This window comes from Limulus polyphemus, unplaced genomic scaffold (assembly GCF_000517525.1).
Source record: "Limulus polyphemus unplaced genomic scaffold, Limulus_polyphemus-2.1.2 Scaffold336, whole genome shotgun sequence".
Taxonomy (NCBI): Eukaryota; Metazoa; Arthropoda; class Merostomata; order Xiphosura; family Limulidae; genus Limulus; species Limulus polyphemus.
The window spans coordinates 204,714-232,071 of NW_013665946.1; the positions used below are offsets into that span (position 1 = coordinate 204,714).

Here is a 27,358-nt window from a genome sequence, read left to right on the forward strand (position 1 = left end):
ACCATCCTATTCTTGTAATTGCTTATACAAGTGCCACAGGCTATATGCATCCACGTTGCAGCCCTCAATCTGCAATGGTCACATTTCACCTTGCCTTATGGTAAGAATTGTCAAGTAGATTAAGATCCTTCACTTGATCTTCTTGGAGTTTCTGATGTATCGAGTATGGGACATTTCGTTATAGACAGCTTGTGACATGGATTTTTTGTTACGAAAAACATTTCATTACGGCATCCAAGTCACCGTCACATCATTACGAAATATTTCGTTGCAAATGTTTTTTTTTGTGATTGGTGATTAGTTAATAGATTCCTCACTATGGTACATATATTATGTTTGCAAATGTTAAAGTTATTAAAGATATTTTGATTTCAACTGAAAGTATGGTAAATTATAATAAGTGTTTTGTAGACCTAAATCGTTTTCACTGTAACTTATGGTTTATGCAACACCATTTATGACAACCACACCCCCTGTAACTCGTCGTAATACAAGCTTAAACACCCTCTCACCCCCATAGCGTTATGTATTTTTTAAGTGGTTCCCAAATGATTGTACAATTTACAATCTATTATCATTTTATCATTGTCACCAATAAATTTTATATTTAAAAACTACCTGTCACAAAATCAGTATTCGTAACAAAAACTGCCATGTCACAAAAATAATGTAACGAGAATGTACCCGTCACAAATTGTCCTAGTAACAATGTGGCGGTAATGAAATGTCCTGTAACTGAATGTTCGTAACAAAATGTCCGGGTCCCAATTTACCATTTATGGAGTCTATCAACTAATGAAGTAATCAAATATTGCATTATTTGTCATCATTGTTGCTGTATGAGAGCAAAAATGTCGAGGAAATTGGTCATTGAAATCAATTAATTCCGCTGAATCTGAGCTACAGAGTACTTAACTATCCAATATCTGGGCATTCAATAAATTGACACACACTCACCATCTAGCAAGATAATCCATTAGCATTACAATGGTGTTTTACTCCTACTATATTGGCTCAATGTGTGATCATCCCTTCTGAGTTATTGAAATTAAAAAATCCATTTCTGTGACATGTTTTACTTAAATGGCGAACTTCATTAAACAAGTGGTAACAGTAATGTTTTGGTAAATATTACGACTGGAAGAAGTTCTTTTTTTGTCTTGCAGGGTGGAGGTTCGGGAGTCATTAGCATGTAACTGACGTATGTGATCGTACATTGTATTCTTTCTTCCATCTGCAATAATACTGCTCCAATTCATCTATCTTTGAAATTAATATCCAGAGTGAATGTAAAATTTTATCACGATAAACGATAAGCTAACACCACATACTGCCTCATATAGAATTTGGATGTGCATGTCGAAACACTTAAACCAAACATTTTTTCATCATTAATCATGTTTTGATTGTAACAATCTTTGAGTGTAATAAAACATTAACCAATTGCTACTAATGTTTCAATTTTGACTTAATAATCCTGCATGAGGAAACAGCAAGTGTGTTCAAACAAAGAATACCGAGTGTGCCAGAATGACCTGTTGCCATGCCAACAGGAGTGCACGATTAGGTCAGTCTAATAATGAAGTGATAAATGTATCAGCAGAAACACAAATTTGCAAAACATGACATACATTGATCTCATTTTAAACAATCTAGCCATGCATGGCATGTGCCTCACCTGTAAAAAGGTCACCAACACCACTGTAACACCAGAACTTAAATAAGAGCCAGGGCCAGATTAAGGGGGTGTTGGGTCCAGATACCATATATTAATTTCAGTACAATGTTAGCTTAACAGTTAACCTGCATGGCTTTCACACTGAAGACCTGAGTTTAAATCATGGCTGAGGAAGATATTCAGGAAGCTCTTTGTGACCTGACAGTGAAGATACTCTCCCCTTATAATGTTACAGTCAATCCAACTATTCTTCAGTAAAGGATAGCCAAAAAAGTTGGCAGAGGGTGCTGCCGGCCAGTTGCTTTCCCTTTGGTTAGCAGTTCAAAATTAGTTTATTGTTAACATAAAACCAACAAATAAACTTATGTTTCAGTAATAATGCATCTTTTATTTAATGTGTGTACTCTATTGAATTATTTTAATTAGGCAGGTCAGTAAATGATGGAAAAATGTGCCAACAATATGTTACCATACTATAATTACTGACAAACAATCAATGATAAATTGATCTGAAATTTCTTCAAAGACGTAGTTACGGGTTCAGACAGTTTTTCTTTTCTGTAAACGACTGTAGTTCATTGTGGTAAAGGATCTCCCACCTTTGCAGTTAGCAGCAGGTTGTGTTAAATAGACCCACAATGTAATTCTAACATTTGGAAATAGTTGTTCCATTCCTCAACTTTTTAGAATTTTATAACAGTGTAGCAGAATTGCTCTTTTCTCGTTTGAAAAACTGGATAAATATATTTTAGGTCATCAGTGTAAACTCACTTGAGTTTATAAATAGCTTACAGAATTTCAATGTTAAGCATACCAAAACACTATGTTAAGAATTTAATCCTTTTGCTTGAAGGATGATGCATGCTTGTTGGTGATGAATAAGAGTTGTATAAAGTGAATCCATTAGAGCATAAATGTTTCATTTCGAAACTTAGCTGGCTGATCTTTTTATACATTATCATTTCCATCAAATGATATTTTTCTTTGATGTGACTTTCTCTTGGACAGATGTGTATGTCAACAAGCTTTATTGTTTTACAATCATAGTAATAAGAATTGTTTATAATTTATTTTACATATTCTGTTAGTGACTTGTAAAATGTAACAACAGTACTCAGTTCTGTTTCAACCTTTGCCATAGGAGTGCTTCTTGCCTTGAATTTGTAAAAAATGGCGTCACAAACACGTGCCATAGTTGCATTTTCCAGTTATCTCATTTTTGATGTCAGGCTTGATGCTTCATACTTTTTATGATGTGATTCCGACTTTTCAGCAGCAGTCGAGAAGTGCTTGCTTAATTTTAGCATACTTCATATGAATGACCTATAATGGCCAACTGGTTAGCATACAAAACTATCGACCTATGGATTTGTTGCTCACTTCCTATTACGCACTTTGGGACCATAGGTGCATTATAAGTGTGATAATCAAATGCCACTATGAGATCAGACAAGTTGGTGATAGGTGTTGTTAATTAGCCAGTTGCTTTTTCTGTAGTCTATCAATTCAATGTCAGGGATGACTAGTGGAAATAGCCCTTTTGTAGCGTTCCATGAATATTTGAAAGCAACCAAATTCATGTGTAAATCACGAGTGACATCTACTCTGGTATACCATCTTGTCTTAGAGAATTATATCTGTACAAGCCTTTTAGAAGTGATGACAAGAAGTTAAATAGTGTGAATGAAATTAATGCAAGATTTTACAGTATAAGTTCAAATATTATAAAGAGAGTGAGAAGAACAGTGCACAGATTCAGATAATGGATTAATGTCTTTGATTTGCACTTGTATTTCACTATACCTGTCAGTCATGTTGCTGTTATTGTCGTGATTTTGGCTGTGAAAATCAGCAATATAAATATACAAAACATGTAAAGTTTCTTTACTGTTAGTTTCATGACTTTTCAATGGTATACATTTCATTTGTGAGATATCTGGAATGTGGAGTCTACAATATTTGAAAAGTACTTTGCTGACTTTTCCTATGCGACAACAGCTAACAAAACCTTATGGTCCAACAACCACATGGTTTCATCTCAAACTGAGGGTGTTAAATATGAAGATGTCTCTTTGCCTTCATCTTTAAATATGTTCATATGGTAATCATAAAAGTATCAAACGTTGCAAGTAGTTCTATAATGCCCAAAATTTCTCCATTGTAAAATGAGCCAAATTCTTCATTTTGACCATAAAGTGCGAGTCTCTATTTGCACTAAATATATAAGTTGTGACAACTTACACTAGACCACATAGCCAGTATTGTTACTGTTGTTCAAACTGAACTGTAATCTGTGCATAAACCTCTTATTCCTCTTAGATAAATACGAGAAAACATGGCATACGTATGAACAGTGTTGTTTTGATATTCTGAAGCTCCATGTATTGTGTTTTCAAAACACGTAAGCATCTACGTTGCCTTTGTAGGAAGTTATCCTTTTCAGAATGATGAACTATACTAACAGAGGCAATTTTACATTCTGAAACGGGCAGGTGCAATCTAGTGATTAATGTGCTAAATTGTGCATCTGAGTTTCTATTTCTCACTTTCTGTTACTGCCAAATGATTTAGCTCTGCATTTTGAGGCTATGAGTGAGTTATAAGAGTGTTGGTCAAATACTACTGTTCAAATAGAATAGCCCACGAGTTGGCAGTGGGTAGTGCTGAATAGCCAACTTCTGTCTAGACCATTACTTCAAAATAGGGAAAGCTAGTGCAAATAGCCCTTGAGTAGTTTTGCATGATATTAGACATAGCAAACAACATTCTGAAACTTAGCATGGAGCACTTTGCCATGAATAATTAACAGTGTCAATACTAGCGAATCAGTAGTAATGTTTGAAGGACTACTTCTCTGTGCATTCCAAGAACTTTACCACTTCTTTTTTCTCTCCAGTGATTTGGAGTCCTTATAATCATCAGTGATAAGTAAATTACCATTTTCACTATAATCAGTCCCATCAATCATCATATCAAATATTTATCCATTTTCATACCTTTCACGCTCGTGTTCCAATACTGTCTGCCAGAAAGTCAAGACACTTAACTTGAAAATTAAGGATTAAAGCATCCAGAAAAATAAAACAAAAAAAGAAGAGTAACAATAAAAATACGGATAATTTCGGCATACAGGCAAGCAAAACAAACCCAAACAACAGCAATCAGAGAGATTTCATACTCTCGCCCTGCCGCTGCTTATCGAGATTACACGCGTTTATATTAGATAACGTCAAATTTCACTTTCGAAAACTCAGAAAATCCTTCTCAGATCCAGAATGATTAACGATCCGGATCATTTTTTGTAATCTTATAATGTGTCTCAACCTTAATGTGTCCATGAAATTTGGTACAAATCCAATCACATTTTAGAGTTTTTAACAGAAAATTGTGAAAATGCCCTATCTCCCCATTATAAAAAATGATTCAAAGTGATCCGGAATCCTGATCCAGATTTGGATCGGACCAAATTTGGGGAGGAATTTTCCATACTAACTTGCCATCTTGTGTAAAATTTTCGTGTACATCGGTCTATTAGTTTTTGAGATACGTGCGCGGAAACACACACACATACGCGGAGGGTAATTACGCGAAAAACATAGAAATTGAGAGAATTAATAGAACTTCAGGGAACCGGGAGAGGTTGAAGCTGCATTGGAGGTTATAACACGACTGGAGAATATTGTAAAGACTAGAAGAGGCACTCTGTTAAATGAAGAGCTTTGTCCATGTTCTCGAGCTATCTCAGGGGAACTCAAACTGCCGAGTTACTGTTCTGCATCCTCTGAGGATTGATTTCTAAATGCAGGAACACAGGTGGCAAAGAGAGTCATGATGAAGATAAACAGTCTGAATGTCCCAAAACTATTTGGGATTACCTCTATGGGAGGAGTTCAGGGTATTCAGAAATTAGCACATGCATTTCAGTTTAAATCACCTGTGGCTGAGAAGAGTGGCAAGAGGAAAGTTATGCTGCAAAGTGCCATAACACCATCAGGAAGAGCAACCAGCATCTTGTCATGATCCAATTGATCCTTGGGGTAGTCAGATGTCTTCTTAACTGGTAATACCTACTGATAATACTCTGAGATTGCATGTAGCGACTGAAACTGACACAGAATATTAGGATTATAGATGTCCCTAGGCATCATGGCATATTACTCCAGACTTTGTCCAAAAATGGAATTTTGGGGTAAGATGAGACTCTCCTACAAATGCTAACAGCATCTCAGCCACACAGCAGTAGAGGTTTTATCTTCATGTCAAACAGATGAATCCATTAGTGCTTAACAGAACATTGAAAGGGAGTGTGGACAATTTCCTTAAACATTTCAAGCACAATGTTTAGGATACAAACAGACTCAAGAAAAGATGGTGCAATGTTTGGTGCTTAGTTTATATAGCCTATTCCTTGAAAGCTAAGAGCACTTGAACAATTGAGATACAGTTGCCTATGAATGACACTACAGATTCACTCCTGTGGATATCTGAACAACTCACAGGGCCGAGTTCGAAACATGAATTCAAAGGCTGATTGATAACTTGGTCATTTATGTGGATGATATAAGGATGTTGTATGGGAAGGCATTCACGAGAATGTCTCCTAGTGATTACTAAAGAGTTCTAATCAATAAGTTTAACATTAAGTTCAAAGTAGTTATGTCAAAGAATGTAGCAACTGCAACTGCAGATTTTGGTTGCCTTCAACACAGCCTGAAGGGTCTTGGATAGCCCCAAGACTCGACAGATGTGTTGACCACCTGATCCACCAGCTACATTGAATTATATTCTCCAAGGCACCATGGCTCGAGGTTGGACAGTGAAGTTATTCATACCCAATTGTTATGTCTGCATTACTGGTGTAAAAGGGGCTTGACTCTCAGAGGCCCTAAGAATATGAGGGAAGGAACATGCTTCAACTGTGGCTTACATGAACACTGCTACAAGAATTCTCATTATCTGTTGCAAGATAGAGCTATTGGACACGAGGACCATTTAGACTTACTCTGCAACAGATGCAGGAGGATTGATGACAAGCTATGGCTGTAGCTGCTTTAGCTAGTTTAAAGTAGAAGAGCCTGAGTTGAATCTGACCAACAGGTCAGCCAAGTGCACCAGTAGGCTTCACTCAGTTTCACAGTAGTTAGTTTAGTAATACATGATGTATAAATATGAAGATAAGTTTTGAGTCGATACTGTAGCTGTCAGGTCTTTATTCAACTTTGCTGTATATCAAATACTCTGAGGGAAGCTATCACTTCTGCCAGTTAATAAACATTTTATTCTAGCCAATAAAAAAATTGAGACATCATTGGATAGGCATGTCTTTTACTTCATCTTGGCAATATCACTCACTGAGTAAATGCAATTGTCTCTGATGTGGACTCAAGCATTGATATTTTAGGGATGGACATATTGCAGAATTGTCAGTCACTTTTGCTTGTAAAACAGGTGAACAGTGGTTAGTAGAAAGGTTATTCAATGTCAACCAGATTGGACTCAAGAACAGTAGATTGCATCATGCATGTTGAGGACATAGTGATACTTGCTAACATTCAAGTGTTGTTTTATGATGCACTGCAGATGCAGTTTAGTGGCTTATGATGGTTATAATACTAATGCACGAAACAATATTTTCTGTCTGAAACTCGAACATTTACCATCTTCTAGAGTTTTGGTGTTGTATCTGTCTTAGTATGTAACTACAGACATTTGACTATTCAGCTCCCAGCTGAAATAATCATCGGTTTGATTATGAGAGCAAGAGTGATGCAAATAAGCTGAGCAGCTAGTACTGCAACGATTTTACTACAATTGTGAACTCAACTTTCAAACTTTCAGAGTATCTGACGTCGGTAACTGAGAGTTGTGCTAATGATTTAAATTCAACAAAGAGACATGAGCTCAGTGAACTTTTCAAAAAGTATGTTGATGTTTATGGAACAAGATTTTTAGCGTTATAAACTCTCGGACTTATTTCCGAGTTTCTCGATGGGTCAGCGGTAGATCTAATATTTATCTAAAACGCTAAAATCCGGGGATCGATATTCGCAGTGAACACAGCACATAGCCCAATGTGGCTTTGCTATAAAACACCAAACAAACTTACCTTTGAACGGCGGGGGAATACTATTTTACTCAGGTATGATTATCTTCAAACTGTTTACTACTTATTTTTAGCATATAAATATTTTCAGTAGTTTTCAAACACAAATCAGTCGTAAAATACAACAGTTGCATACATTTGATGATATTTGTAAACTGCAAATGCTATTTTTCACACGCCTTCCAAATTTGAATATGAAATGGACAAATTAAAAGGAATGTGAAAAAACAACAACAACAAAAACAAACATAAAACCTGTAGTTTATGTGATTTTTATTACAAATATTAGGCCTTTTGGTTTCCAATGTCTTGCCACCTGTCGGCGTTTTTAACCGTAAACCTTCTATACAGTATATTATTTCGGAAAAGAATTTTTGGAATGATAATATTCTTCATTGTATCAACATTCTTGCTTTCAATCATGGAAATTTGTCAAGCAAAAAGTTGTGATACACTTGCTCTTGGAATACAGCTACGGTTACCATCTTGCATCGGTCACATAATGATAGCTTGACTTACACACATACACGTGTTTTTCACATTTTTTCATTCTTTGCGTTCACTGAGTCTAAGGCTGAAACTCCATCAGTATATGCAATCATAAAATATGTTTATGAGTGAGTTTGAAAATATGTATAATTCTTTTCTTGATTTATATTTCTAAACTTCAGCGTTCGATGCTGTACGCACCTGTACTACCTTCCAAACCAGAAATGCCACTCTCTTCGTTCTTTTGGGTCTAAGTCCGTAGCAAGTGTAAGTCAGTCAACCGTCGAAAGATGGCGCACGTGACCTTGAAAGACAATAGGAGACCGCTACTCAAGCTTGGCTCTGTTTCACAAACTCCCGCCACACAATTTTCAGTTGTGCAGGCGTGAGACAAAAATTTAACTAAACGGAAATTATTTTGAGGGATGTAAGTTTTTAGTTTTATTCTGTTGGTTACAAAATAGATCCATACCTTTGTAGTTTTTGCTGGCTTTCATTGTTTGTTTAAATGTGCGTGTAGGATAACGTTTGTAATCTTGGCTATATACACCAATCGATCGTCAAAATTTGAGAATATTGCCACCAGTCTGCGGGACCCAGTTTTCTAAGCCTAACTGACACAAGTGAAGACAGCTTGTATTTTGTACGTTCGGGAGTGCTGTAATCGACATGAACCGTTGCTTGGCCGCGTTGGGGGCATGACGCCGAGGAAACATGGCTGACGCTCGTCAGTACTCAGTTGTGTAGGAATAGGATAACTGTTGTTGTCAGGTTGTTTTGGAATGCTCCAAGAATTTTTGTTATAGAGGTTGCAGTAATAATCGCCAATTTTGTGAAAAGTTACTGTTACTTGTAAGGAGACTTTGATTTTATAAAGGTGTACTTTGCCAAGTATTTTGAAGTTTGGATTTGAAAATCGTGTTCCTAAATCACCATTTGGTGAGTATAGTATTTGCTTTAAAGTTAAATAAAATTATAAATGACGTTTCGTAATCTTAGATAAGGCTAGTACTGTTAGTAATCGTATTGCTTATTTGTTTTTAAGTTAAGCCATGCGATCAAACTTCAAATTGCAGTCTATGTAAAACGAATTATTTAGTAATACTAATAGATACTAATGTTCAGATTACGCTTTACAGTATTAATATAGAGTAATAGGAATGCTTGAACATGCAAGTTTACCAAAAACCTTGTGGACATTTTTACTCAGTAATGTGATAAATTTATGTCTAAATTGAATACATAATTGTTTAGGCTATTTATTGAAGTCAACCGTCAATACGTTTTGAATAGTAACAAAGACTACCAAGTCAAGCTAAAACAACCCATACACATCCAGACATACTTATGTATCAAGTTTTTAAATGAAAACAGCGTATTCTCACAACGTTATGAGGCAAAACATTTAATAATCACTTATTACTGGCCGAGAAGTATTTTTGCTTAAGAACAAGGACACATATTGTTGACTTTTCAAAACTTGTACTTATTTTGCATAGCAGGGGCTCACTAAGTATACAGATGGTAAATTGTAATGGAAAAATATTGTGTGATTAAAACTAGAATTTGTTTGCCAGTTGCTGAAGTCTAAAATGTTAAAGAACATGTTGACAATTTAGTTGCAGGTGAAAAGAAACATCTTTTTGATGATGTCGGAAATTGTAAACCAAAAGAGCTTTTTTTAAAGTATAAATGGTTCCTTTAAAGGTTTAGGAATAAAAATGGATATGTGGTAGTGCTTCATCAGGCTAGATGCTGTAATGAATTATGTAACAGAATTAAAGGCCTAAGTGAAATTATTAATAAGAACTTGCCAGTGAAAGTGCTATATCCAGTGTTTATGAGGCCTTTCACCCAATATCAAGGTTTTTCAAACTGGCTGGGATACAAAAGACACCGTAATGATTGAGATGCTATTTTATTTTTCTGTTGGCCAAAAAGTTTTACATTGTGAACTTGATTACGATTGTCATGGATATAGTTAGAGTGGTAGGTGAGATGGTTAGACCTGTGGTATAGTTTTCAGGGTAAATGTGAATTATAATGCTAGAGGTGGGCTGAAGTTAAGTAGGCTAGGTATTAAAATGCTTGGAGATGCTCTGAGTACATTCATGAAAAATGGTTTAAACTTGCATTGTGGTAAGGGAACTTGGGAATAAATAAACTGATGTGGTAACCAGAACAATAGGGAGTTTGAAATAGGAGACTTGAAGAATAACAAATTAAGTAATGATTTTAAAAATAACTAATATTTAAAGATAAACATAGTAAGTCCAAGAATATACTTAGTTGCTATTATTCTAATAGTAGGAGTATCGGGAACAAAATGAATGAGTCCAGGGATCTAATTGAAATGGAAGACTGTGATATAATGAAAATTACTGAAACTTTGTTACATAAATTGGGAACATTGACAATCGGAGTTATTTTGAAACTCCATGTTACAAATTATGTAATAGTGATAGACTTTTTAAAAGATTGGTGGGGTGGCTTATTGTATAAGAGATGAACTGTAGCCAATTAGGATTGGAAACATAAAACAATGGTAGAATCTATGTGGGTTACAGTCAGATATTTCAATGGAAGAAAGTTTTTAATTGGCAGTTGTTACAGGCCACCTGATCAGACAGATGAGATTATTGAGAAATTGTATAATGAAATCAGAATACTGATGTAATAGTTATGGGAGACTAATTTTAGACACATTGTTTAGGATTGTTTTGAGTCATGTAGTGATGGAGAAACATTTCTTGAGATTTGGGATGGTTTTCTATACCAAATGGTCAGAGATCCAACTGGGTTTGGGGAATGGGGGTGGAGGCCATTTTAGATTAATTGTTGACCACTAATGAGGATATAGTTGTAACTGTTTAATAATTTTTAATTCAATAGACACATGTTCCGGAAAAGAGAACGATAATGGGAATAATCAAAGTTTACTAAAGAGATAATTAGGTATAAGTGTTATGAGTTAAGAAAGTTTAAATCACAAATAGGTTGGAAAGTTTACAGAACTAGAGGAAACCTGGGAATTGGATAAAAAGAAGGGCTTATGAGAAACAACTAGCTGATAATATTAAAGTTAACATCAAGGATATTTTTAAGTATGGTAAATGTAAACAAAATGTTAAAATGGGGTTTGGGCCCATAAAGGGTGCTGATGGAAAGGTTTTTGCTGAAGGCTATTAGATGTGTGAGGTTTTGAGTGTTTTTTATTATTTCATTTTCGATAAAGAAGGGACAAGAGGTGATCTTATTAAAGTGTACAAGATTATTTAGAAGATCAGTAGGATAAAGTTGTCTGATTTCTTTGTATTATATTCTGAAAATAATATGAAGACCCATATTTAAGATTTGGAACAGATTAAGACAGTTTTATTTTTGCAACAGTGATTAAGTTATGTAATGAGTTATTGTTGACAATTGTGGGTGCCAGTACTTTACAGGAGTTTGAAAGGGGAATTTAAGATTTTTCTGTAAAATAAAAGGTGGGTTTAAATTATTACTTTCCTCAAGGATGTGTAAGGACAACCATGAAGAACAAACAAACCTTTGTCCATATGTTATGCTAATTTTTAAATGTCTTATTTCCAACTGTATTACTTCTACTTTTTATGGGTAGTTTATCTAAATTTATTATTTTATGCATTTGAATCAAATTCCTTCTAAGTCTCTTTCCATTTCACTCTTTATTTTGTAACCATTCTCTGCATATTTACAAGTTTATCACTGTCTGGTACATAATATGGGGGGGCCCAAAATCCAGGTCTCACAGTGATAAGCCAAAATGGCGTTGGTTCTTATATAAGATAATAGCTTTATCATTTTTATTATTAGACAGAAGTCTGTGTATGTGTGTCTACTTATAACTGGCAAAGCACTAGAATGATAGTCACCAAACCTGGCATGTACCCTAAGGGTCCCCTGGGGGTGACATAGGAGGGTTGGCATTTGTATCTGACCCCTCATGCTTTCCTTGTATGTTGAACAGATATGTCAGCTAGTTGTTATTAATTTTAAGATGAGTTATGCATAACACTAGCAACTTTTTGTTTAGCTAAACATTTGATTAAAGCTTTTGTTTTTTTTATCAGTAAACATATCTAAGCCCATCTCCTTCTTTTACACAAAAACCAAGTTTATAAATTTTATAGTTCAGAGATTTATCAGTATAATCAATTACCTATGAGCAATGATTAGTGTCATGTTAAATAATCAATTAATGAAAATTATCATGAAGATAATAGTGTTTTTGACTATTCCAATTATCCAGTAATTGAAATTATGATTAAATGGATTAATCTCACAAAAATTATTAAACAAAATTAGGGTTTATAATTATTATTTTTGATTATTCCAACTATCCAAGTCTTGTAACAAGTGTTCAGTTCGATATAATCAGTTAATGACCCCAAAGATTAATCAGTTATCAAATTCCACTAGTTTTAATAACTGATCTCTGAGGGACACAATTTCAGGTCAGAATAATGACCATTTTAACTTTAAGACAACAGACTTTATTTCCCTTTTTTTTAAGTTTTTTTTTTTCACCAACAACAGTGTTCTGAGTGGCGTGTGACAAATTCTAACAATAAGTTCCAGTGAAGGAAGTTAACACACAGTTTTGTCATTTTCTACATTCATCTTCAATCCTTTCTTTTTTTTTGAACAGAAGCCACAATAATAAGTTTCCAGTCAATGGTAATTTTTCTGCTATCCAGTGACCTTTGAAAATTGAACCTTGAAGCTTTAGTGTAATATTACTCAGGTTTAACTTGTGGCATGATAAGTCATTTAGGCTCGGGAGTTTATACTGTGTAATTTTTCTAAGACATTATTTTTTTGTTCACTTCAGTATAAATCAAGATTTGCTCCTTTCCACCATTAAACAAATTGCATAAAATAATTTTGTGCTTACTGTCTTTTATAAAAACATTCTTGAAACATTTGTTAGAAACCTACCATACATTTATTTTATTTTTAGCTGTGGCTCATAAAATGGCTGAGTTTTTTTTTTCAGGTACAAACTTTTAGCTCATAGCTCTATCTCTTGATCAATTTGAAATCTAATTACAGCTCCAGCTATTGAGGATTCCCTCTTGTTATCAAAAGATTCCCATCTGTATGGTTAAAAAACCATTATTTTCCATAAATTACTTTTTGAAGCCTTAAAATTGTTTACTTGAAGTTAGTTCATTTTTAATAATCATTCATAGTTCCACATTTCTGTATACCTTAGTATTGTCTATTCCACCAAGAACTGTCAAATTCTTAAAAGTTAAACATTTAAGTCTATCCTCCAACAAATGCAATCTTCTTCCTTTTAGAAAGTTGATCTTGCTGAAATTTGTAACCTTGAGTTTGATCTTATCAGTAATCATAAAATAACTATCTTTGATGGTATCATTTTAATGTGGTTAGCAGTTAAGCATTTTTATCAGAAAATTGTTTGAATTAATTACTTGACTTAGAACACAGTCTCATTAAGTATATTTTTCATAGCATTTCAGGTTTTTTTTTAAATTACCCTTCTTTAGTATGCCACTATCAACCAAATGTTTATAAATAGTGTTTAGGACTAAATTTTTCATACCATTTTTTAAAATAATTTCTGTTCCATTCTAACAATTGTTTGAAAATACTAATAGTATTAGCATTTATACATAATCTTGATTGTCTGTTTATCAGAATAAATTGATCATGGGTAGTGGGTTTGGTGTTACACATAGAACACTGTCAATAGTTATAAACCTGTGTTTTCTGGTATTTGGTTTATTATTCAATGTATATACAAAAGATACTAAAGCTATATACTATTGCTCATAAGACAGCTAAGATGCTTAATAGAATCTTTAGTATGAGCAAAATGACAAAAAAATAATTTTGCCCATTTATATCAAACCCTCCCTCCCATACCAAAGTACTGAGAACAAACTAATTGTGCCTTTTTATTTCAATATATCTACTCAGCAGAGATGTAAGCAAATTTTGATTAACAGAAGTATGCACATGTGAAATATAGTATTTTTACCATTTGATCATGGTTTTGTATACGTATATGATAGATGACTATATAAATAATACAGTTATATCTGACCGTATATAAAATAATATACTTATATTTGACTGTATAAATAATACAGTTATATCTGACCGTATAAAATAATATACTAATATTTGACTGTATAAATAATACAGTTATATCTGACTGTACAAAATAATATACTAATATCTGGTTGTATAAATAATACATAATAATCCGACTGTGTAAATAAGTCTTCGGATTTACAACGCTAAAATCGGGTTCGATTCCCCTCGGTAGATGCAGTAGATAGCCCATTGTGGCTTTGCTATAACAAAAGACAAACAAACACACACACAAACAAGAGTAGTGAAAATTGTTAATTTTTAAAAGGGGGAATGGGGATCATAAAAAAAAAAATGAACAAACTAGGCTGAAAATCGTGTCTACATTATTTTCTCAAGCTACAAATCACTGGTTTCGAGATATCCATGGTGGGAAGAGCACAGATAGCTCATTATGAACCTTTAGTGAAGTCAAAATATGGATTTGTAGCTCGGGAAAACAATGTAGACATTATTTCCATCCTAGTTTGTTTACTTTTTTTAGAGTCCATGTTGTAGGATTGAAAATATAATCTTTGCATCTTGATTCAACCTGTTTTTGCACTGTTTTGATGATCCCTATTCCTCCTTTCTGACACACCATGTTACTAAGCAAACCATTCCATAATTTTGCATGGTGTATGAAAATGTAATTTTGCAACAGAACAAGTTTAAACCAGGATTTCCAAAACTTAAATATATTCCAAGTATTCATTGGGGCATAAACTATTGTAGAAAATTAAGATTCTATTAGGAGGTGTTGAACTGGGTAATTATGGAGAGTCTTGGAAAACAAAGTTTAATTCTAAAAAAGATTATAACAGTGATGTATGAGAAAATGAAATATTGTGTTTAGAGAAAATCAATGTCGCTAAGAGAAGAGAACAATGTAAGTTTGAGCATTAAGATTTAGAAACTGTAGTGGATGAGTAAGAAGTGCACCAAAATATTTTTACATTTTTTTTAATTTCAAGAATAAAGCTATCTTTTTTCCTTTTTTAAAGCACTGTCGTATGCTTACTAGAAGTGATAATAAAATGCAGAAAATAGAGGGAAAGTGCACTGTTAAGTTATTTACATTTTTCTAGAGTGATGTTAATTATTTGCATTTTTTTTCTTTACATCACAGAAAGATAGAAATATTATTAATGTTTGAAATAGTTGGACATCTGGTATTGCCTATGTAAAGTATGGTTTGATGAATTTCAGAATGATAGGGCTAGAAATACATTTTTGATTAGTACAATGTTTTATTAATTGCTGAATGATTTTCTTAGTGTTCTGTCAGTATGAATTGCTTGAAGTTTTATGTTCTTGGACTAGAAAACTTTTTAGCATTGTTGATAAATAGTTACGGTAGGATTCTGATTCTTATTATTTGAATTGTTTGTTACTGTTATTATAATTAATCGAAAACACTTTAGGTGGCCAAACTGGTAGCTACACTTATAGCATTGATAAGAATTTTACATTCATTAGTTAGCTAGGGTATGATGGTGAGTAAAACAAAGTACCCAGCCTAGTTAACTAATGAATGAATATTTGCTGTAAAATTCTTATCAGTGTTATAAGTGTAGCTACCAGTTTGGCTGCCACTATTGATTTCATTCCTTTGAGTCACTTATTCAATCCTTTTTTGGCTACACCTTTTTTTTTCACACCTAAGGTGTTTTTGATTAGATACCATAATTTTTTGTCAATACACACCAACAAACCACAGCAAGTAAGAAAGTGACACTCATAGTAACCAACATTAGCTTTAGGAATGCAACCATATTATTTGGAACAGACCTATATTTTGCAGAACCAACCAGATTCTTTAAAATATATCATGGTAGTTTTCTCTCTAAAATGGTGTTAATAACTTCCTTTATAGTAATGCCATGGAAACTAAATTAACAGTTTCTTGTCATCACCCACATGCACTCAGGTATAAAAAAATAATTATTTAAACTAATATCACGTGATGCTAAATGCTCTTTAATTATAATAATTTAATAAAATTTAGCAAATTTGTGCATAAAAGTTGGCAGTCAGTGATGAATAATAACCAGCCACCCTATGATTCGTTTGGAAACTTGAGCAAAAAACTGCTAATATAGTTTGCTTGGCCTAACCAATATTTATGTATCTGCACGTCCTTTCAATTCGACATTAATCTGAATGACAAAAACTATACAAGGTCCATTTTTACTTTTAGGTGAAACTGTAGGCATTAGCAAAAAGTTTGGTCAAATTTGTGTGGTTTTTATTGAATAACTTTGCACATATGGCTTATGTTTAGACCATGTTTTACATTTAATTGCAAGTTTTAAAGATCTATCAATATATCATATTTGGAAAAAAAATCCATAAAAGTTAAGTATGTTTTTCTATCAAATAAAGTTTCTTGTCTTTTGGTGTTCAGAAGAAAAATAATAGGAAAGAAATTCAATCAAAATTGTATATTTTGTATCTCGTGTATTTCTTAATGGATTGCCTTGAAATTTGGTATTTGAAGTAAGTTTCCAGTAGAGCATATCCACTGAAAATATGTGATCGTTGGGATTACCATAGTCGGAGATACAGAAGGTGAAAATCGTTAAACTGTCACTCTTGTTAATAACACACAGTGTCCTGCAGGTTGTTTTGGTCGCACGACACACTACCGTGTGCCTTGATGTTTTACAACTCTGAACAGTAACGTTAACTTAAAAGATAGAGCGTTTATTGAGTAGTTTGATTAAATGTACTTTTTTTTTAATCATTAAATTGTACTAAACTAGCACTAGGATGTCTGCCGTTGGTGTTTGTTGTGACACCAGCCATTACAACTACTTTGTCAGTATAGTTAATTACTAAATGGTCTGTACAAGACCTAACACAACTTCCAGTAACAAAGAGTTATATGGGACAAAGTTTTTCACTTAATTTTATGTACAAACTTGAGAAAAAAGGGCAGGGCATTAAGCAATATTCTTATATAAGTCATCTGTTTGGGATCTGCAGAATAGATAAGGAATTCTACAAGCTTCTCTAAGAACTCATTATAATAACAAGACCGGTTTACCTTTTCCTAGTTGCATAAATTAAGAAATAAAAAGAACGTCATAAGTTTTATTCAGGATTTCTTAAAATACTGTGTAATCATTAGTTGGACAAAAGCTGTTCATCATTATTACAATTTGTAATTATAACGTTTTTACATATTGCACGTAAACAAAAAGTCGAACAACACAATCTGTGATCTTTGAAATTTTCAAGTTTAAAATCGCATTTAAAATGATGGTACATGTAGAAGGAAATGATTAGAGCAATCACACGATAGGAAACATCTGTTTGACGATGCTTAAAGCAAATGCTTTCTGAATCTTAATTGCCTATTTTCTTGTCGTTTTTAGGTGAGTAAAATCTATCACCAGAATTCTGTTAGACCCATCATACGTTAAAAAATACTAATAGTTAATTCTGAGCACTCACAAATAATGTAAATACATATTGGAAAATCATTTAAAGCACGTGATTTTTCCTTTTTTTTCGAATGATTCTGACTAGTCGATATTAATGTATATGCAGACAGAAAGAGTAAAAAAAAAGAAGTAAAATTGGAGTGTTTTGGTCATCTTACAACGTAAATGAAAATGCCATAAATGAAACAATTAAATTGTATGTAATAACTTGACCATTTGGGATCCTGAAGACTGGAAGGGATGTGTAAAAATTAACTTTCAAATTTGTCTTTGCAAATGAATAAAATGCAATGTCCACTTCTCGTAACATTTTCAGTCTGTATTATAGTTATATATATATATATATATATATATATATATATACTAGGAAAGAAAGAAAAAGATGACTTAAAAATGAATTTTGAAAATATGTTAGTCAATCACTGGAAAATACTATATTTTTACAATAGACTGAGATGTCAGAAAGGAAGTTATTAGGAAGTTTAGAAATGACTGTGTGGTCTTAGCTTTGGGGGCGTTACTTCGCATGCACGTTGCAGTGAAACGTTGCAAGTTAGTCATCATAGACTCACTCTGTAAAGTGGTAAAAATATTTGAATATTGTAAACCCCGTGTGGTCCTATGTGTTCGAGGAAGGCTTTTTTCCGTTGGTACCAACACAGGAGGGGGCAAAGACATGTACGAGTTTGTTTCTCTGATCATAGCTGTCTGTCTGTTGTTTTGGTACCTTATCAGTTATAATAGGCAAACGATAAAAAAATGACGCAAATCTTTACTAAACTGAGATTTGTTTGCAGGATTTGCATTTATTTATGTCCGTGTCAGAAAGAAGCAGAACTAATATTAACGTGAACCTAAGGTAGGAGTACATAGTGACTAAACTATAGAAATATATGATGCCAGTTAATTCACTTAAATTTTCATGTTTCATAGTAACCACAATTTCTTCCTCCAAGTTTTGTAAGTAAACATTGTATTCTAGGTAGTAAAATAAGACTTTCAGGTTGCTCTAGGATTTCAAGGTTAAGGTATATTTAACATTAGGTGTGGAACACGCCTGTTATCGTTAAGTTTTCCTGGGATGAAGAAAGGGCTACCTTTCAAAACCTTTCGGATTATAGGGTTTCGTATTTTTGTCTTTTAAGTGATTTCTTGAACCTACACGTTTTCCTAAAATCATCAGTATCCCTCCGTTGATAGATTAGTCGTATGAGAGATTTTGTACGTGTTAGTAAGTCGTTATCTATTGTGAAATATCGCGCACATGTTAAGCTTATTGTACTTACTAATGAGATACTATGTAACAACGTTTGAACTCATCTGTTAGAAAAATGATTTTTTATTTGAAAAATATACATAAATAATTTACCTTTTTTTTCGTGTATGTAAAACGGTATATTTTTTTGTATTTTATTCGTAGTTAGTGATTCTTGAGAGAAAAGGCAATTTAATATTTAAAAGTCGCAGTGTTTAAACAAAGACTTATAATTTCAAAGTGTAAGGTTCAAAAGCTCTTTATTTTTTATCCTCTTTATACAGTAATTATTGTATTAATAGAGATACTATTGAACAGCGTAAACTGTAAAAAAATGTTCAGGGCGAGTGTTCCAGTATTTTGATGCATTGTGATCTCCTGTTTTGAATGTTACAAAGTTGGATCTGTTGGACGGAAGTATTTAGTGAAAGAATGAGACATATTTGGTGTTATCAGCTTTGCCTATTAATAGAAAACATGTGCTTATTATCCAGCTAATTGCTCTCTGTGAAGTGTATTGATTTACGTTTTTTTTTTTTTTGTGGATATGGTGATGTACGTGTGAGCCGATACTTCTTGAATTAATTTTATCAGAAAGTAGAATATTTGAAATATATATCTATCAAATATCACTAAAGCGTAATTACTTAACTGGTAGAGATACTGATGATTGATATTTGTTTGTTTCATGTTCTGTTTAAGCTTAGATATTTTACTCATGTGACTTCTAGTGAGAAGGATGTACCACGATTTCACATCAGTGATTCCGTTGAGTTTACTGGTTGTTATCAAGCTGCAAAAGAATAAACGGAAAGGACAATAATTATTTCACATGTGGTTTTATTTACTGTTGATACACGGTTTTAATCATTGTGGTGGCTTGTTTGAGGATACATTTTTACTTATAAACAAGAGTTGTTTGATTATTTTTATACACTTAATACGTGTTTCCCTTTGGTTAAGAGCTGCTACCTTCCCACAGCTGGTTGGTGACAGTTAATATTTGTTTAGATGTGGGATGATGCTGGCTTAAGTGACTACATTTGTTTCTGATTTCGTTGTTAAACCCATGCTTCGTGTAAGGGTTGTGAATACATGTACTATCATCTGATGAAGCTTATCGTTAGTGCTGTGTTGATCATATTTGTACAGATGCCTTTCGCACCAGTACACAATTTACCATCAATATATATATATATATTGTTACTTTTTTGTTTATCATGTGTGTGAGGGTTCTCTCTCAGCGTTAGTCTGGTTGTTAAAGTAATTTGAATTTTAGATATGGTTATAGGGTTGTGAGACGCTTATTGTTTTCGGTACATGTTACTTTATTATCTCATTAAATACTTTTTCACACTTAATCACTGATACCGAATTTCGCATTAAAGTAGAAACGAAATTCGATTTTGTACATAGAATAATAATTGTTTATCACTTAAAATCTGTCTGCAATCTTCAGAAGCATCTTGATATGATTATCAACCTCAAATTATACCATGTCGACCAAGAAGGAGCGTCAATATTAGATCGATTTTATCTCGGCACTTATAACTTGTGAATGGTTTTACAAGTGGGTGTATGTCATCAAGTACTAGGAGTTAGTATACTGACATCTAGATATTACTTAGTTGTGCCTGGAACTGATGTCACAGTAGAAGTAGGTGAATGAAAGGCGCTATGCGAGATGTCATGATTTTGGAACAGTTTCATATAGCAGGCTTGTATTTGATGTCAAGGTATATGCTGAGTATACCGACATCTCAAATCTAAATAGATAATAGTAGAAAACAAAATATAAATCAGAATGCTTCTTTTCAAGAGTACATTACAAGAAAATTATTCATTTTTTACAATTCCTAAAATTTCATATCGATATTAACATCGATCCTTCAGTATTTTTATGTGTTGAACGGTTAATCTGAGAATAAAAACAACTTATTAATAACAGAAAATGTTTCTTTTTGTGAGGGAATTTCACGAAAAATTGGACTTCCTCAGTCGACTGATTGAAATAAATATTTCGAAGATAGGAACATGAACGGAAAAAACGCATAAAGAGAGGAATGTGTTTGAATATATATTTGTTGTTGTTAGGTTTACATATATTTTTTTTGTCCGTATTCTATACGTGAATTATTCTATTGTACCATGTCGAATAAATTGATTTGAATTGGACAACTCCTTTTTGACACTTCTTATAGAAACGGCAACTGTCAAAAAGCACTCACTTTGTTAGCTGTATTTTCTTGCGCTTAGTAAAATCACAAGGAACGGTGGCATCTAACGGAAAAATCCCCGCGGCTACTACCTGAGCGCTCTATTTTGCTGGATGCATCCATTGCATCGAAACCCAAACAGTTTTGGCAGTGCAGTCAGTCTTCTTTGCTTAAAAACAAACGTAATACAATTCACGCTATTAAAACAATACCTGGAATGACAAAAAAAAAGGCCCACGAGACGATCATAATGCACATACGTTCTGATCCAAGGGATTGGGTTGACTGCACATTTTATATTTATTCATAACTGTTTTTAGGAAATTACTGTTAAATTGTTTCAATGGACATCTGTTAGTACAAATATAGTTTACACCAGTCATATAAGAGGATATGATGTTAGTGTATTGAAAAGTATGTGTATATCATGTTGTATACTCTTAAGTTTGACCAAAATAAGAATTGCTTTTGGTTATACGTATTCTACAACTAAAAGCCCGTTTAAAGTTGATTGCATTGCCTTTCTAACCTGTTTGTTACAAAAATACCCGTCCCCAGTGACGGGAAAAGTTTATCAACTTAAATTATTTCATGGACTTTAAAATAGTTGTGTTGCACTCTTGGTTTCATTCAGAGCCGAAGCTCTGAGCTACTTATACCGCATACTGCGAAAAGTAATTGTTGAGCATTTCAGTCATGTTAAGAACCGTTCAACAATAACATACGGTAAATCTACATTTTTATTCTTTAATATAATAAGTTACGTCACATTTTGAAATGTGAATGATAGTGTGATTAATTCCTAACAATTTAGTGTAGAATATCCTACTTGCGAAATAAGATTTGGCATCAATATTATTCATGCTTGTTCTGTCATTTCAAAAACGAATGTTGAGCTTTGCCTGCATACGCAGCTTTTCAAACGCAACGCGGGAAGCGGCCGCCGTAAACGGGAGACAGACGAACGCTCGGACAGACACTAAGGTTCGCAATATATATATATATATTGTTGCGTATTTGCTTGTTTGCTAATTTCCCGTAGAAATTCTTTCCGAGAAACATCAGTGATACAAGTCCTTTCTTAATTAAAACTAGTTTATTCTTTCTCGATACAACTTTGCAGTACACAGAATTTCCACAATCACTTTAAACTTGACTACTTTTATGAACACACGCTATAAATCACAGTTTTCACACACTTTACTTACGGCTTGACTCGATTATCTCTATCTTCAATATCTCTATCTATGTCATTCTGCTTTATTTGCCAAGCTTATATACTAAAAAAGAGGGCGCCTGGAATAGACTAGAGTTGCCAGGACAATTCAAGATCATTCTAGAATCTCATGACGTGTTACCACAGTCACGTGACTTCCGCTGTCGTAACAATATATATATATATATATATATATACAAGATAGAACCATATCCGATTTGAAAAATGACGTCCCCGACTTTCGCCTGACATTCTTCTTAATCACGAGTCCCCGACTGTCGCCTGACATTCTTCTTAATCACGAAGACACCTGTCGACATATCGTACTACATTATGTTAATTAAAACTTGCAAGTAATAACATGAATGAAACAATGCAGCTCTCAGTACTAGGCGGTAGGCCTATGTATGGAAAAGTCATGGTGATATTTCCGGCTTAATTTATGTTATCTGTCGAGACATTTGTAATATTAAAGTTTTTTCTGTTGTGTCTGTGATTTGTTTTTGTTACTATGGGCATGAAGCGTTTTTCTTTCCCATACGTACATTATCGTATATCCATTTACTTTTCCTGACATTCTACATGTAACTAAAACTCAATGAAAGATGATTTCGTTATGACTCTTGATACAACCAGCACGGTACAACATTCATTGTAAAATAAAACACTGTGACGCAATAAAAATTAACACCCGACGAAACTTAAACCCGATAAGCAGATCCGCAGATGGAATTCTGAGTTTTCACTATCTCAAATACATATAGATTTATGACGAAAAAGTTTTCGTTTTTATCCCCCTTTAAACTTTACTTACGCTTGCGACTTACGGACGCCAAAATAATACTCCGTTTAGAATGACGTAGCGTATCAAAATAGATATGAGCGTCACACGCTGTTTTAATGTCTCTCGTCCGACGTTTTCATTGTAAAATAATGCTCAACGGAAGGTTTAATTCCCATGCACGTGATTAAGTGAGATATTCGAAACGGTCTCTTACAGTGTATTCTTAAGTTGGGCTACTAATGTTACGCACATCCTTCATGCAAAACTTGTGTTGAAAAACTTCTATACGACAGGTGGATAAAACTACCCATGGCGGTGCACCAGGCCTTTGACTGGAGTGTGGGGAGTTTAATATTTTTAGCTGTGATTTGGCAAGTGCTGAAATCCCCAAGTTTTTCGAAACGGTGAGAGGGTATATCATTTCGTAAAATTTTTTAAATATTTTGTGGAAAATAATCTACAGAGTTTAAATCTTTAAAAGTAACCGTTTTAAACGAAGTAAACTGATTCGCAATATATATATATATATATATATAATAAGGATATTTGTTCACTAAAAAGAAGTAAAATGTTTGAAGTTTAAATATCAGTGTTCGTGAGTTTGTAGTCAGGATCTGTTACGTATGTGAATAGCAGAGTGCCAAAAAACACGCAAGCTTCCATGGAAACAAGTGTCATATTGCGTATTACTCCGCCTTTTACAATCAATCAAGTTCATACTTTCAGCGTTCGTGTTTTTCAGACACATCGCTGTCTTAGACGAGCCACTTTGTGCATTTTAAAAAGAAAGTTATGCACATAGGTGAACCTCTGAGCCTCATTAGATTAATTTGACCTTACTAATGTTTTATTACCGTTCACGTTGAAAGTACTGCAGATTTTCACTTATTTACTTAAACAATAATAAAAAAACACAGAAACATAGTTAACCAAAAATACGAAATTGTCCATGTATGTTGTCATAATGACGAGCGGCACAGGTAAAAATTTCAGATGTGTGAAAAACAAAAACAAGATAGCCGTGGTGCAATGACCCCCTGAAGGAGGAGTTTAAATCTGAAGCTGTATAGTACGTAATATTAGATTACATAATCCGTTCTGACGTCTTTGATTGGATATCGGTTTAAAAAATAACACCTGATAAAAAGCGATGTTTGGATCAACGTTGAAATGTTTACAGGTGTCGATATTTTGGATTAACATATAACATATTTTCAACTTGAACAAATAATCGTAAGATAAATTGAATATTAGATGCTTGATGTGACAAAATTATCAGTGAAAACAGGAGGGGAGCACGTGATACCTGTGAGCCTTCTAGATTTAGGTACATTTGAGAATAAAAATTGTCACTATTTTGCTCCGATAGTAAACCGCAGTGTTGTGCGTGTTTACTAAGCAGGTGTAATCAGTTCTATGTTATTCGCCTTTTGTGATTAGATTGTGTATAAAAAAAAAAGCGTTGTATTAGAGAGAGAAAACCACACATTAGTACTCATCATGTGTGTGTACATGAATCGTTGTCACTAAAAATGTTTAAAATTACTTGCTCTTTATAGAACCGGTTTCATAGTGGTTTTCACTACTCTTTGGCTATTCTTATTTTCACTTTGAAAAGAATACAATTTAATTACCTTTTTTTTTAAAATTACATTAAAATGTATAATATCGCTATTTAAATTCACTGCAAATTATATAATCCCCGATTAAAATCATAAAGATATAAATATATTATTTACACAAAATATAAAAATCACTGCAAATTATATAATCCCCGATTAAAATCATAAAGATATAAATATATTATTTACACAAAATATAAAATCACTGCAAATTATATAATCCCCGATTAAAATCATAAAGATATAAATATATTATTTACACAAAATATAAAATCACTGCAAATTATATAATCTCCGATTAAGATCATAAAGATGTAAATATATTATTTACACAAAATATAAAATCACTGCAAATTATATAATCTCCGATTAGAATCATAAAGATATAGATTACTTCATAATAAAATATAAATCTTGTGTAATTCTAGTATAACTTACTAATATACTTAAAATTTACCATAAACTACAAAGTTAAAGACGATCATTTATATACCAAATACAGAATTAAAGAAAGCACTTATTTGTCTCATTGTACACTGATGTATTGTACATTAAGATTTAAAAAAAAAAAACAGGCTAGAAACATTATGTATTAAGTGCCATCTATAACTGAATATTAACTATTATTCAAGAAAGCTGAGTTTTTTAAATAAATAATTTTCATATTCAATTTTTTTATTTTATTGATTCATGACCAAAAAGGATAAACGTTTAAAAATGTACTTTTAGGCAGGTGTTAAAAATGTAACCTAGCTGGTTTTGGGTTTAAATATGGGTTTCTCATATGATATTTATTCTGATTCTTAAATATTCTTTTCTTCCCGCATTTACATCTCCACGTAATATACAAAACAAGACATAAATGATGTATTTTGAATCACAGTTAAGAGTGAACTTTATACAAAATAGGTAGTTTACTCTGTGGCATCTAGGGTATGTGATTTATTTGCTTGATATTCTTTATAGCATTAAAAAAGTTGTGTATTTAGTAAAAATTCACCGTTTGGACCTTATTCTGAAATAGTCATCTGTGTTGAATACACAGACAGTAGTTTAATAGATTATATGATCACAAACGATATAAAGAAATTTATTGTATGCTTGTCAGACAGTGCTTAAAGAAAGTGTGTCGAAAATAATGTCTTCTAGATGTTGAACGAAATGATATAAAATAGTGATCGGAGGTCTTCCTTTCAGTTTATCACTTCAAAATTAGGGACGTGCGCTAGCACTTGAATAGCTTCGAGCGAAATCCAACAAACAAACAAAATCGTCTGGAAGATTCGGTAAGGTGGAGAGCTATTAGTAGGCTTGAAGCTGGGCAGACCCGGTTGGCTAAATGTAAACAGAAATGTTGTTTCTCGTGTGTGGACACAATTCCAACTGCATGGAGCTATTGGTCGAAGACCAGTACAAGGTCTTCGAAGTCACAACGCCATCAGATCACCGTTATGTGTCACTTTGGGCCCAACGAAACAGATACTTTACACTAACCTAACTTCTTTTTGGACTTTGGTACGGCCACAGGAAGTTTGGTATCAGCTTCAACGATACACAGGAGGCTGCATTAAAAGGGGATCTGTGTGCAGGATGACCAATGATGTGTATTTCCTTCATTCAGAAACACGAACGAAGATGTTTTAACTGGTGACGTTAACACTTCTCTTGGATACCATATCAACAGAGACATGTTCTTTTTACAGGTGAGTCAAGATTCAGCCTACATTGACTCACGGCGTACTCTTATCTGGTGGGAACACGCAACTAGACCATGCACATCATGGAAAGAATTCCTATGGTGGTGGACAGGTTTAGTGGTCTTGGCATGAATGTTCACGCGTAAACGTACAGACCGCCATGAGTTTGAGGATGGTACTGTAATGGGCCAGAGGTATCAGAATGAGATCCTGGATTCCTATGTTAGACAATATGCGCGTGCAACAGGATATAACTTCCTTTTACTAAATTGTAATACTCTTCATACGGAACACGTGTTATCAGCCAGTATCCGCAAGACTACACCATCATTCCTATGAATTGGTCAGCACGTTCTCTTGACCTCAGTATAATAGAGGATGTTCTGGAAAAACGAATTGCCTCCCCACAAGGTATGAAAACTACTGTGATAAGTCAATGAAGTTTTTGTCTTAGCCCCCCCCCCCCCCACCCACCCACCCAGTGGCACAGCGACATGTCTGCAGAATTACAACGCTAGAAACGCTTAACTGGAAACAAACATCAAACATTTCTTTTCCTTATGTTCTCATAAATAATCTTACAAGCAACATTCAAAGACGCTGTAAGAAGTGTATAGCCTTCAGAGGAGACCACACCATCTGTTGAATGTCCCTAATTCGTTTTTTTTGTTTTTTTTTTCATTTTCAGGACTTCTTGCTTTACTCTCTGGACACTTAACTAAT

The 27,358-nt window shown here is 33.5% G+C and overlaps 1 protein-coding gene across 1 annotated transcript in view; it reads left to right on the forward strand.

Moving 5' to 3' along the window:
- The first annotated feature begins 8,587 nt into the window (after positions 1-8,587).
- The window catches only part of LOC106457476 (tankyrase-like protein), a 167,279-nt gene continuing 148,508 nt past the window's right edge, over positions 8,588-27,358 (forward strand). Inside the window, exon 1 of the mRNA XM_022383427.1 lies at positions 8,588-9,209. The gene's annotated coding sequence lies outside the window, so the exon portion shown is untranslated. The remainder of the gene's footprint in view (positions 9,210-27,358) is intronic.